Genomic DNA, 15,335 nt, shown 5'->3' with positions numbered 1-15,335 from the left:
GCCTTCTTTGCCACAAGCTCCTGTGAGTCCTGGAGTGCATTCCCCTCCCACCGACCTACCACAGTGGCACAAGCCCCATGTGTTCCGGCCCCTGGGCTCTCCCATGACTCTTGGCAGGTGTGAGGCTCCCGCTGACCCACTGTATCCACGCATCCTGGTGCCTGAGCTCTCCTGAGACTCTTGGGATGCATGATTCTCCCGCCAACCCACCACTGTGGCACAAGCCCCACACAGCTCAGCACCTGGACCCTTCAGTGATAGTAAAAATAGGGAGACAAAGTAAAATGTCCAAAGGAAAGAAAAGGAGGATTGCCAGAAAAGCAACTAAGTGAAATGGAGGCATGCAATATATCAGAAAAATAATTCAGCGTAATGGTCATACAGTTCATAAACCAGATGGATGAGAAAATCAACAACTTACGTAAGAATCAAGAGGAGCCCTCACTCACTCCCAATGGCCTGCCTCGCAACCTGCTTGCCCTGCCACTGCCCTGCAGAAATGCTTCGATTACACACAGGCCTTCACCAGATTAGGCCCATGACCAGGGCATTGGTTCCTCATCTCACTTGTTCTTATGCCAAAGATGTAAAATTTGGTGCAGAGGCTCAAGCCATAATGCTTCAAGGTATAGACCTTTCAGCCAATGCTGTAGCCATTACTATGGGGCCAAAGGGAAGAACAGTGATTATTGAACAGAGCTGGGGAAGTCCCAAAGTAACAAATGATGGTGTGACTGTTGCAAAGTCCATTGACTGAAAAGATAAATATAAAAATATTGGTGCTAAACTTGTTCAAGATATTGCCAATAATACACGTGAAGAGGCTAGGGATGGCACCATGACTGCTACTGTGCTGTCATGCTCCATTGCCAAGGAAGGCTTTGAGAAGATCAGTAGGTACTAATCCAGTGGAAATCAGGAGAGGTGTGATGTTAGCTGTTGATGCTGTAATTTATGAACTTAAGAAGCAGTCTAAACCTGTGATAACCCCTGAATAAATATCTTAGGTTGTTACAATTTCTGCAAATGGAGACAAAGAAATTGCAACATAATTTCTGAGGCAATGGAAAAGGTTGGAATGAAAGGTGAGATCACTGTAAAGGAAAATCACTGAATGATGAATTAGAAATTATTGAAGTTTGATCTAGGTTATATTTCTCCAAACTTTATTAATACAGCAAAAGGTCAGAAATGTGAATTCCAAGATGCATATGTTTTTTTTGAGTGAAAAGAAAATTTCTAGTGTTCAGTCCATCAGACCTGCTCTTGAAATTGCCAATGATCACTGTAAGCCCCTGGTCATAATTGCTGAAGATGTTGGTGGAGAAGCTTTAAGTACACATGTTTTGACTAGGCTAAAAGTTGGTCTTCAAGTTGTAGCAGTCAAAGCTCCAGGTTCTGGGAACAGTAGGAAGAACCAGCTTAAAGACATGGCTATTGCTACTGGTGGTGCCGTGTTTGGAGAAGGATTGACTGTCAATCTAGAAGACGTTCAGCCTCATGACTTAGGAAAAGTTGGAGAGGTCATTGTAACCAAAGATGATGCCATGCTCTCGAAGGGAAAAGGTTACAAGGCTCAAATTGAAGAACATATTCAAGAAATCATTGAGCAGTTAGATATCAGAACTAGTGAATATGAAAAGGAAAAACTAAATGAATGCCTGGCCAAACTCTCAGATGGGATAGCTGTGCTGAAGGTTGGTGGGACAAGTGATTTTGAAGTGAATGAAAATAAAGAGTCACAGATGCCCTCAGTGCTACCCGAGCTGCTGTGAAAGGAGGCATTGTTCTGGGAGGGGGCTGTGCCCTGCTTCGGTGCATTCCAGCCTTGGGCTCATTACCTCCAACTAATGAATATCAAAAAATTGGTATAGAAATTATTAAGAAAGCACTAAAAACTCCTTCAATGACCATTGCTAGGAATGCAGATGTTGAGGAATCATTGATAGTTGAGAAAATTATGCAAAGTTCCTCAGAAATTGGTTATGATGCCATGGTTGGAGATTTTGTGAATATGATGGAAAAAGGAATCATTGCTCCAACTAAAGTTGTAAGAACTGCTTTACTGGATGATGCTGGTGTGGCCTCTCTGGTAACAACAGCAGAAATTCTGGTCACAGGAATTCCTAAAGAGGAGAAGGACCTCGGGATGGGTGGGATGGGCAGCATGGGAGGAGGGATTGGAGGCAGCATGTTCTAGCCCTTTACCATCATTACTGAGAACTGAGAGGAAGCTCAGGGCATTTCCTCACCTATAACTTCAGAGAAGTTAGTTGAAGGAAATGATTGAAGAAAAGGCTGGCTGAGGTTCAAGAAAATCACTCTAATCATCAGTTACTGGTTTCAGTTGACAACATGCAATGTTTACTGTTGTCATTGTCCATGCCTACAGATAATTTATTTTTCATTTTTAATAAAAATACATTTGTACATTTCTGATAAGTGCAAGAGCCATATACCAATGTACTGCTTTGAACTTAAATCACTGAGGCATTTTTACTATTATTCCGTTAAAATCAGGATTTTAGTGCTTGCCATCACCTGATGAGAAGTGAAGAAGCAGCCTTTCTGTGGAGAGTAAGAATAATTGTGTACAAAGTTGAGAAATATCCAATTATGTGACCTTTGTAAAATAAAAAGTTAAAGTTAAAAGAAAATAATCAAGAGGAAGTCAAGAATGATATGGCTACAATAAATAACATGATTGAGGATGTCAACAGTAGACTTGAAGAAGCAGAGAACCATATTAGTGAGATAGAAGACAGGGCAGAAAAACAAGCCCGAACTGAACAACAATTGCAGAAAAAAATTAGAAAGCAAGAGAAGAGCATAATGGAGCTTTGGGAAAAAACGAAATGAAGTAACATACATATAATAGGGGTGCCAGAAGGACAAGAAGAGGAGCAAGGATTAGAGAACCTATTTGAAGAAATACTAACAGAAAACTTCCCTGATTTGTGGAAGAAAAAGTCACGTAAGCACAGTGAGTCCCAAACAAGATGAACCCCAAAAGACCTATATAAAGATATGTCATAATTAGAATGGCAAACATCAACAACAAAGTAAGAATCTTAAAGGCTGCAAGAGAGAGAGACAGAGCGTTACCTACAAAGGATATCCCATTATATTATCAAATGATTTCTCAACAAAAACACATCAGGCCAGATGGGAATGGAATGAAGTATACAAAGTGATGCAAAGCAAGGGACTGAATCCAATAATACCCTATCCAGCAAGGCAATCATTCAAAATGGAATCAGGTGATTCACAGACAAAAAAGGGCTAAGGGAGTTTATCGCTACCAAGCCAAAAATGCAAGAAAAGTTAAAGAGGAAATCAGAAGCTTTGCAGACAAAAGAAAGGCTAAGGGAGTTTGTCACTAATGACCTAGCAATGCAAGAAATGCTAAAGAGAATGCTGTAAAAAGAAGAAATAGATAAGGAGGAAGGAACACAGACATAAAGTACAGAAATGGCTACAAACAAGTACCTATAAATAATAACATTAAATGTACATGGATTAAATGCTCCAATCAAAAGACATCTTTGTAGGATAAGAAAACATGACCCATATATATCCTGTCTACAGGAGACCAACCTCAGAACAAGGGACTCACACAGACTGAAAGTGAAGGGATGAAAAAATATCATTCAGGCAAATGGAAATGAAACAAAAGCTGGGGTAGCAATACTTATATCTGACAAAATAGACCTCAAAGTGAAGACCACATAACAGGAGACAAGGAAGGCCACTTAATAATTCTAAAGGGATAAATACAACAAGAGGATAATAACTCTGGTAAACATATATGCATCCAATGCAGGAGCACCCAAATACATAAAACAAACTTCTGGAAGATATCAGGGGAGAGATCAACAGCAATACAATAATAGTAGGGGACATTAATACACCACTGACATCATTGGATAAATCCTCTAGACAAAAAATCAGCAAAGAAACAGCAATCCTAAATGACTCACTAGATCAGATGGACTTAATTGACATCTTTATAACATTCCACCCCCAAACTACAGAACATACATTCTTCTCATGCGCACATGAGACATTTTCTAAGATAGACTACATATTGGGACACAGGCAAAGTCTCTTCAAATTCAAGAAGATTGAAATATCAAGCATCTTCTCAGATCACAATGGCACAATATTAGAAATAAACTACAATAAAAACAATAAAAAATTCAAACACTTGGAGGCTATAGACACAACTGATTCTCACAGCCAATTGGCCTGGAGGTCAATTCCTGCCAGTGATACCAACAACAATCAAGGCTTAACTACAACAAGACTGTGCACACAGCCCACAAAGGGGTGCACCAAGAGTGTTCAACTCAGGTAATTGGAGAGGCTGAGCCACTGGGCCCTATAGGACACCTAGCACAGAAAGCCACTCTATCAACACTGGGAAGCAGCCAAAATGCAGAGACAAAGAAACAGATCACAAATGACAGAAATGGAGGAAAGAAAACTACTGGCTATAGAGTTCAAAACCATGGTTATGAGGTTTTTCAAGAATTTCCTAGAAACTGCCAATAAATTTAGTGAGACCCTCGAGGATATGAACAAGGACCAACTAGAAATTAACACTTGGATTGCGGGAAACGAGTTAAGTCGGCTCGCGTGAATTGCGCGTACTCCGCGGGAGCCGTCTTAACTCGGTTCATATAGATTTGCGGTGGAGTGCGGGAAACGTGTAAACTCGGGCCGATTGTAACTGCGTATTACCAAATATTTGTTTGTTTGCCGTTCACAAAGATGCCTACCTGCGTATGCGAACCGTTTCATACCCATTGGGGTAATAGGTATCATAAAAATCCCTTGTAAGTAGAGAACACTTTATGGCGCTGGTCGAGTACAATACCATTAGGGTACCAATGTATTGTTTTCTCATTTTATAACCGATATCCCTGGATATCTCACCATGCAAAGAGAATAGTTATTGAGAAATACTTCTTGTGTCCGGACGTCTTTAGTTTTGAGTTTTGTGAATATTATTACGTGTTTAAATATTTAAATATATTGTGATAAAGACATTCATATAGAATTTTTTAACCAAATAAAATAAAATCGTTCCGCAAAGTGTTCGCATAATAATTATTTTTTTATATCAGATATCTATCGGAGTACCGCTATTTTCAGTTAGTATTATTTTTATTTGCTTTAACCTAGAATGTCGCAGCATTCAGACTATAGTGATGATGAGTTTTGCGCAGACAAGTTGTCCAATTATTCTTGTGATAGCGATCTTGAAAATGCAAGTACAAGTGATGAAGATTCTAGTGATGATGAAGTAATGGTGCGTCCCAGGACATTGAGGCGACGAAGAATTTCGAGCTCCAGCTCTGACTCAGAGTCAGATATAGAAGGCGGGAGAGAAGAATGGTCGCATGTTGATAATCCACCGGTCTTAGAAGATTTTTTAGGGCATCAAGGATTAAACACAGATGCTGTTATAAATAATATAGAAGATGCCGTGAAATTATTTATCGGAGATGATTTTTTTGAATTTCTTGTAGAGGAGTCAAACAGGTATTATAATCAAAATAGGAATAATTTCAAACTTTCAAAAAAAAGCCTAAAGTGGAAAGATATAACCCCTCAAGAGATGAAGAAGTTTTTAGGGTTAATTGTTCTCATGGGACAGGTGCGCAAAGATAGAAGAGATGACTATTGGACCACGGAGCCATGGACGGAGACGCCATATTTTGGTAAAACGATGACGAGAGACAGGTTCCGACAGATATGGAAAGCTTGGCACTTCAATAATAATGCAGATATCGTAAATGAATCAGATAGACTTTGCAAAGTGAGACCAGTACTAGATTATTTTGTGCCTAAATTTATAAATATTTACAAACCTCATCAGCAATTATCACTAGATGAAGGGATCGTACCTTGGAGGGGAAGATTATTCTTTAGGGTATATAATGCTGGCAAGATCGTTAAATATGGAATATTGTTTCGTTTGTTGTGCAAAAGTGATACAGGATATATCTGTAACATGGAAATTTATTGCGGCGAAGGAAAGTGATTATTGGAAACGATACAAACAGTAGTGTCTCCATACACTGATTCGTGGTACCATATATATATGGACAATTATTATAATAGCGTCGCAAATTGTGAAGCACTTATGAAAAACAAATTCAGAATATGTGGAACAATCCGGAAAAATCGAGGTATACCTAAAGATTTTCAAACAATTTCTTTGAAAAAAGGTGAAACAAAATTTATAAGGAAAAATGATATATTGTTACAAGTGTGGCAATCAAAAAAGCCTGTATACCTGATTTCTTCGATTCATTCTGCGGAGATGGAAGAAAGTCAGAATATTGACAGAACATCAAAAAAGAAAATTGTCAAACCGAATGCACTCATTGACTACAATAAACATATGAAAGGTGTTGACCGGGCCGACCAATACCTTTCATATTATTCGATATTGCGGAGGACGGTCAAATGGACAAAAAGGTTGGCAATGTATATGATAAATTGCGCATTATTTAATTCTTATGCAGTTTACAAATCAGTGAGGCAAAGAAAAATGGGTTTTAAAATGTTTTTGAAACAAACAGCTATCCACTGGTTGACGGATGATATTCCAGAGGACATGGACATTGTTCCAGACCTTCAACCAGCACCGTCTACTTCTGGAATGCGGGCTAAACCACCTACATCTGATCCACCATGCAGGCTATCGATGGACATGAGAAAGCATACGTTACAGGCAATTGTCGGAAGTGGAAAAAAGAAAAACATTTTGAGAAGGTGTCGCGTATGTTCCGTTCATAAATTGCGCAGTGAGACACGCTACATGTGCAAATTTTGCAATATACCTCTACATAAAGGGGCGTGTTTTGAAAAATATCATACGCTAAAAAACTATTAATTTCTATTTGTTTTGATTTATTATGAAAATATTATTTTAAACTTTAAAAATATGTGTATATTTTTAGGTAATAAGTATTTTTTGGGTTTTTCGTATTTAGTTTATATATATCGAATTATTTATGTACTGAATAGATAAAAAAATGTCTGTGATTGAATAAATTTTCATTTTTTACACAAGAAACCGAAAATTTCATTTCAATCGAACCCATACTTCAAAAGATATAGGCATTTTAAACTAACTCTGATTTTGCGCGGGAAACCTAAATAATTGCCCGCGCCATCTTATATTTTGGCGGGAAATTCACCCGACACCGTAGTGTTAAGCATACACTGACTGAAATAAAGAATAATATACAGAGATCCAACAGCAGACAAGAGGATTCCAAGAATCAAGTCAAAGATTTGAAATATGAAGAAGCAAAAAATACCCAATCAGGAAAGCAAAAAGAAAAAAGAATCCAAAAATATGAAGATAGCGTAAGGAGCCTCTGGGACCACTTCAAACGTACCAACATCCGAATTATAGGGGTGCCAGAAGAAGAGAGAGAGCAAGATATTGAAAACCTATTTGAAGAAATAATGACAGAAAACTTCCCCTACCTGGTGAAAGAATTAGACTTACAAGTCCAGGAAGCACAGAGAACCCCAGCAAAAGGAATCCAAAGAGGACCACACCAAGACACATCATAATTAAAATGCCAAGAGCAAAAGACAAAGAGAGAATCTTAAAAGCAGCAAGAGAAAAAAAGTCAGTTACCTACAAGGGACTACCCATATGACTGTCAGCTGATTTCTCAACAGAAACTATGCAGACCAAAGGGAGTGGCAAGAAATATTCAAAGTGATGAATAGCAAGAACCTACAACCTAGATTACTTTACCCAGCAAAGCTATCATTCAGAATTGAAGGTCAGATAAAGAGCTTCACTGAAAAGAAAAAGCTAAAGGAGTTCATCACCACCAAACCAGTATTATATGAAATGCTGAAAGGTATTCTTTAAGAAGAGGAAGAAGAAGAAAAAAGGTAAAGATAAATATTATGAACAATTACATATCTATCAACAAGTGAATCTAAAAATCAAGTGAATAAAAAATCTGAGGAACAGAGTAAACTGGTGAATATAATAGAACTAGAGGTCCGGTGCACAAAAATTTGTGCACTCAGGGGGGAAGGGGGCGGGTCCCTCAGCCTGGCCTGTGCCCTCTTGCAGTCTGGGACCCCTCGGGAGATAACGACCTGCTGGCTTAGGCCCACTCCCGGGTGGCAGAGGGCAGGCCCAATCCTTAGGTGCAGCCCCTGGTCAGGCTCAGAGCAGGGCCGATTGGGGAGTTGGGGCGCCGCCCCCTGTCATGCACAGAGCAGGGCGGATTGGGAGGTTGCGATGCCACCCTCAGTCATGCTCAGAGTGGGGCCGATTGGGGGGTTGGGGCACCGCCCCCTGTCACACTCAAGGCAGGGTCGATGGGGAGGTTGCGGCGCCACCCACTGTCACGCACAGAGCAGGGCCAATCAGGGGGATGGGGAGCTCCCCCCTGTCACTCACAGAGTAGGGCCAATAGGGGAGTTAGGGCACCGCCCCCTGTCACACACAGAGCAGGGCGGATCGGGGGGTTGGGGCACCGCCCTCTATCACCCACAGAGCAGGGCCGATCAGGGGGTTGGGGCACCACCACTGTCACACTCAGGGCAGGTCCAATGGGGAGGTTATGGCTCTACCCCATCACACACACAGCAGGGCCAGTCGGGGGGTGGGGGAGGGTTGGTGCGCTGCCCTCTATCACCCACAGAGCAGGGCCGATCAGGGGGTTGGGGCGCCACCCTCTATCACCCACAGAGCAGGGCCGATCAGGGGGTTGGGGCGCCGCCACTGTCACACTCAGGGCAGGGCCGATGGGGAGGTTATGGCTCTACCCTGTCACACACAGAGTAGGGCCTGTGGTGGGGGTGGGGGGGTTGGGACACCGCACCCTGTCACACACAGAGCCACAGGGCGATCAGGGGGTTTGGGCACTGCCCCCTGTCACACTGATCCGGTGCCAGGAGGCCTCGCTGCTCTGCTGATCCCAGTGCTGGGAGGCATATTACCCTTTTACTATATAGAATAGAGGCCTGGGGGCAGTCTGGTTTGCCCTGAATGGTGTCCTGGATCAGGGTGGGGGTCCCCACTGGGGTGCCTAACCAGTCTGGGTGAGGGGCTGAGGGCTGCCTTAAGGCTGACGATTGACTGAAGCTCCCAACCGCTCCTTTCTTTCTTTCTTTCTTTTTTTTTTTATTCTGGGCCAGCTTTAGCTCTGGCTCTAGCTCTGAGGCTTCCGCTGCTGGTTTGTTTGCCGTTCTATAATCGTAACAATGTATAACTCCAGCTCTGAGATCCCTGCGGTTTTGTTTAGCTTCTATATTTGTTACAAAGTTTCAAACTGCCAGCTCAGAGGCCGGCAGTGCAGGCGGGGAACGTTGGAGTCTGCAGTCACTGCAGCAAGCAAGCCTCATGTTTGCTTCCAGCTGCCTGGCTGCTGGCCGCCATCTTGGCTCACAGTTAATTTGCATATACTCACTGATTAGCCAATGAAAAGGGTAGCAGTCATATGCTAATTACCATGTTTCTCTTTTATTAGTGTAGATCAGGGGCATAGAAAGGGAGTGGAATGACAATTCTCGGGGGGGAAAGGGGTGTGGGGGGTTCAGGAAGAGACTGGACAAAAATCGTACACCTGTGGATGAGGACAGTGGGGGTGGGTAAAGGCAGAAGGTGGGGTGGGAACTGGGTGGAGGGGAGTTATGGGGGGAAAAAAGAGGAACAACTGTAATAATCTGAACAATAAAGATTTATTTAAAACAAAACAAAGAGAAAGGACCCAAATTAGCAAAATCAGAAATGAAAGAGGAGAAATAACAACAGACCCCACAGAAATACGAAGAATCATAAAAAAGATACTATGTGAAACTCTATTCCAACAAACTGGATAACCTAGAATAGACATATTCCTAGAAAAATACGACCTCCTAAAACTCAACCAGCAGGAATAAAAAAATCTGAATAGTCTGATATCTATGGAGGAAATTGAAGCAATAATCAAAACACTTCCAACACACAAAAGCTCTGGACCAGATTCACAGGGGAGTTTTATCAAACATTCAAAGAAAAAATAAAACCTACCTTCCTCAGACTATTCCAAAAAATTCAAGGGGAAGGACCACTTCCAAGCTCTTTTCACAAAGCCACCATTACCCTAATCCCAAAACCAGATAAAGACAATACAAAGAAAGGGAATTACAGGCCAATATCTCTCATGAACATAGACGCCAAATTTCTCAACAAAATTATAGCAAATTAAATCCAGTATTACATTAGAAAAATCATACACCATGACCAAGTGGGACTTATTCCAGGGATGCAAGGATAGTACAATATCCACAAATCAATAAACATGATACATCACATAATCAAACTGATAGAAACCATATAATCATACCCAAAAGCATTTGACACATTCCAACACCCTTTCATGATAAAAACTCTCATCAAGGTGGAAATAAAAGGATCATACCTTAACATAATAAAAGCCATATATGACAAACCCATAGCCAACATTATACTCAATGGGCAAAAACTATAACCATTTTCTCTAAGACCAGGAACAAGACAGGGATGCCCACTCTCACCCCTCCCATTTGACATAGTACTAGAAGTACTAGCCATTGCAATAATACAAGAAGAAGAAAGAAGAGGCATCCAAATTGTAAAAGAAGAAGTAAAACTGTCCTTATTCTCAGATGACATGATATTGTACATAGAAAACCCCAAAGACTCTATCAAAAAACTACTAGATTTAATAAGTGAATTCAGTAAGGTAGCAGGATACAAAATTAACACCCAGAAGTCTATGGATTTTCTATACACCAATAATGAACTCACAGAAAGAGAAACTAAAAAAACAATCTCATTTACCAATGCAACAAAAATTAAGATAGGTAAGAATAAATTTAACCAAGAAGATAAAGGACCTGTACTCAGAAAATTTCAGGACGCTGAAAAAAGAGATAGAGGAAGACATGAACAAATGGAAGAATATACTGTGTTCATGGATTGGTAGAATTAACATCATTAAAATGTCCAGAATACCCAAAGCAATCTACAAATTCAATGCAATCCCGTTAAAATACCAATGGCATACTTAAAAGACCTAGAACAGACTATCCAAAAATTAATATGGAATAAAAAAGACCTCAAATATCTGCAGCAATCTTCAGAAAAAAACAATATTTGAGGGTTCACAGTACCAGATACCAAGCTATACTACAAAGCCACTGTTCTCAAAACTGCCTGGTCCTGGCAGAAGAGCAGACATATAAACCAATGGAACAGAACAGAGGACCCGGAAATCTAAACAAGCCATTGTACTCAATATTTGACAAAGGAGGCAAGAGCATACAATGGAGTCAAGACAGTGTCTTCAATAAATAGTGTTGGGAAAATTGGACAGATACTTGCCCAAAAAAATGAAACTAGACCACCAACTTGCACAATACACAAAAATTAACTCAAAATGGATAAAGGACTTAAATGTAAGATGGGAAATGATAAACATCTTAGAACAGCCGTGGGCAAACTACAGCCCGCGGGCCAGATCCGGCCCCTTTGAAATGAATAAAACTAAAAAAAAAAAAAAAAGACCGTACCCTTTTATGTAATGATGTTTACTTTGAATTTATATTAGTTCACACAAACACTCCATCCATGCTTTTGTTCCGGCCCTTCGGTCCAGTTTAAGAACCCATTGTGGCCCTCAAGTCAAAAAGTTTGCCCACCCCTGTCTTAGAGGAATCCATAGGCAGCAAAATAGCAGACATGTGTCATAGCAATATCTTTACCGATACAGCACCCAGGGCAATGGAAACTAAAGAGAAAATAAACAAATGGGACTACATCAAAATAACAAGTTTCTGCACAGCAAAAGAAACCATCAACAAAACAACAAGAAAGCCACTGCATGGGAGAACATTTTTGCCAATGTTATCTCAGATAAGGGTTTAATCTCCAAAATTTACAGGGAACTCACATAGCATAACAAAAGGAAGATAAACAATCCAATCAAAAAATAGGCAAAGGACCTAAATAGACATTTTTCCAAAGTGGACATACAGAAAGCCAAGACACATATGAAGAAATGCTGAAAGTCACTAATCATCCAGAGATGCAAATCAAAACAACAATGAGGTACCATCTCACATCTGCTAGAGTGGCTATCAACAATGAATCAACAACCAGTGGTGGAGAGGATGCGGAGAAAAAGGAACCCTCATGCTCTGCTGGTGGGAATGCAGACTGGTGCAGCCACTGTGAAAAACAGTATGGTGTTTCCTCAAAAAATTAAAATTGGAACTGCCATTTGACCCAATAATCCCACTTCTAGGAATATATTCCAAGAAGACAGAAACACTAATCAGAAAGGATATATGCACCCCTATGTTCATAGCAGCACAATTCACCATAGCTAAGATTTGGAAACAGCCTAAATGTCCATCTGCTGATGAGTGGATTAAAAAACTGTGGTACATCTACACAATGGAATACTATGCTGCTATAAAAAAGAACTAATTCTTACCATTTGCAACAGCATAAATGGAACTGGAAAGCATTATGCTAAGCAAAATAAGCCAGTCGGAGAAAGATAAATACCACATGATCTCATTCATTTGTGGTGTATAAAGAACATTATAAACTGATGAGCAAAAATAGATACCAAGGAAGTATCAGACAAATTGTCAAACTACAGCACAAAGACAGGGGAGCATTGAGGGGAGGTAAGAGATCAACCGAAGGACTTGTATACATGCATATAAGCATAACCAATGTACACAAGACATTGGGGGGGGGGTGATGGTATATTCCGGGGGGTAGGGGAAGCTGAGGGGAGGTCAATGGGGGGAAAAGGAGACATATGTACTACTATTTGTAATACTTTAAACAATAAAATAAGATTTTAAAAATAAAGATAGTGTAAGGAGCTTCTGGGAAACATCAAAGGTACCAACATTCGCATTATGGGGGTGCCAGAAGGAGAAGAGAGAGAGAAAGATATTGAAAACCTATTTTAAGAAATAATGACAGAAAACTTCCCCTAGCTGAGGTGGGGAGGGGGGGTGGTTAGAGAGCAACCAAAGTTCTTGTATGCATACATATTAGCATACCCAATGGACACAGACACTGGGATGGTGGGGACTTGCCCAGGGTGGGAATGGCTAGGGCAGGGGGTCAACTGGGGAAAAAGGAGACATATGTAAAACATTAGATAATAAAAGAAGTAAATAAAATTTAAAAATAAAGAAAACTTCCCCTACCTGGTGAAAGAAATAGACTTACACATCCAGGAAGTGCAGAGAGTCCCAAACAAGAGGAACCCAAAAAGGCCCACACCAAGACACATCATAATTAAAAGGCCAAGGGTTAAAAACAAAGAGAAAATCTTAAAAGCAGCAAGAGAAAAGCAGTTAGTTACCTACAAGGGAGCTCCCATACGACTGCCAGCTGATTTCTCAATAGGAACTTTGCAGGCCAGAAGAGAGTGGCAAGAAATACTCAAAGTGATGAATAACAAGGACCTACAACAAAGATTATTCTACCCAGAAAAGCTATCATTTAGAATTGAAGGTCAGATAAAGAGCTTCACAGACAAGAAGAAGCTGAAGGAGTTCATCACCACCAAACCAGTATTACATGAAATGTTGAAGGGTGAAGAAGAAGAAGAAGAAGAAGAAGAAGAAGGAGGAGGAGGAGGAGGAGGAGGAGGAGGAGGAGGAGGAGGAGGGGAGGAGGAGGAGGAGGAGGAGGAGGGGAGGAGGAGGAGGAGAGGAGGAGGAGGGGAGGAGGAGGAGGAGGAGGAGGAGGAGGAGGAGGAGGAGGAGGAGAAAAATATGAACAATAAAGTGGCTATAAATACATATCTATCAACAATTGAATCTCAAAATAAACGAACAGGAAATCTAATGAACAAAAATAAACTGACGAATAAAATAGAACCGGGGGTGGAGATTACCCAAAGATTTGTATAGGGTGGTGAAGGGCTGGGCTGGGGTGGGAATCCCTTAGAGGTGGAAATAGGGGAAAAAAGGATACATGTGTAATACTCTCAACAATAAAGATTTCTTTTAAAAATAAAATTAGAACATACAGGTAATGAAATAAAAAATTCTTTTTAATCTCTTCACTCCAAAGATAACAATTTATATTTTCTAGAACTTTCCTTTGTGTGAGGTATTCCTAATTATTTTTTCAGGTGGGTGGTATAAGAGGATTTATTATACTGTTCTTGCAACTTTTCTGTAGGTTTGGATTTTTTGCAAAATAAAAACTTAAAAACATGGAAACAAAATGCCTCTCCTAAACGTACCACTAGTATCACAAAAGCCTCATTTTTTAAAGCTCAGTAGGGCTTCAGTATTAGTTTATTTTTCATTAAATGTATCAGGCTAGTATTGTCTAATAACACATTGCAGGTGTACCACTTTATAATACATGTGTATACTTGGATGTGTGCTCACCACCTACAGTCTAGTCTCCTGCCATCGTCTTGTATTTATTTCCTTTACCCTCTCCATCCTTTCCTCACTCCCCTACCCCTCTGGTAACCGTCATTTTGTTGTCCGTATCTATGTGTTTGTTTGTTGCTTTTTGTTTTATGTCCCACATATGAGTGAAGTCATATAGTTTTTATCCTTTTCCATCTGATTTACTTCACTTAGCACGATATTCTCTAGGTCTATCCATGTTGTGGTAAATGGTAATATTTCATGTTTTTATTTTACTTATTAAGTTGATTGGAGTAACATTTGTCAACATGAACATATGGGCTTCATGTATGGGTTTCTATGTTACAAGACCTGTATATTGCTCTGTGTGCCCACCACCCAGAGTCAAATCTTCTCCTGTCACCTTATATTAGGACCCCCTTCTTCCCCATCCCTTCCCTCTGGCAACCAATGTCACCCAAATCAGCCACTGTTTGTGTTACATGTTTTTATTTATATATATGTATCACTCTTCTTTAATCATCCGCTGAAGAACTCTTGAGTTGTTTCCATGTGTTGTCTATTGTAAATAATGCTGCAACGAACATATGTAATCTCTATTTATGAATAATTGTTTTCAGAATTTTCAGGTAGAAACTTGGTAAAAAGCTTGCTGGGTCATATGGTAGCTCTAGTCTTAATTTTTTTAGAAACCTCCATACTGGTTTTTCAGAATGACTATACCCACCAGCAGTGTACAAAGGTTCTCTTTTCTTCACATCCTCTCCAACATTTATTATTTCTTGTCTTATTGATAATAGCCATTCTAACAACTGTGAGGTGCTGAGATATTACTAATTCTAATGCGTAATCTACAAGTATATTTTGAAGTTCAGGTGCTAATGAACAGTTTGTTG

At 40.2% G+C, this 15,335-nt stretch overlaps 1 protein-coding gene and 1 pseudogene across 1 annotated transcript in view; both read left to right on the top strand.

Moving 5' to 3' along the window:
* LOC139009570 (phospholipid-transporting ATPase ABCA3-like) overlaps positions 1-15,335 on the top strand; it is a 173,707-nt gene that overhangs the window by 28,380 nt on the left and 129,992 nt on the right. The gene's annotated exons all lie outside the window — the stretch shown is intronic.
* On the top strand, positions 500-2,200 carry LOC139008360 (60 kDa heat shock protein, mitochondrial pseudogene; annotated as a pseudogene).

This window comes from Myotis yumanensis, unplaced genomic scaffold (assembly GCF_028538775.1).
Source record: "Myotis yumanensis isolate MYYU_CA2020_CCGP unplaced genomic scaffold, mMyoYum1.0.hap1 SCAF_4, whole genome shotgun sequence".
In the NCBI taxonomy this organism is placed as follows: Eukaryota; Metazoa; Chordata; class Mammalia; order Chiroptera; family Vespertilionidae; genus Myotis; species Myotis yumanensis.
Note: the sequence above shows the minus strand (reverse complement) of the source record. Positions and strands in the feature narration are given on the sequence as shown.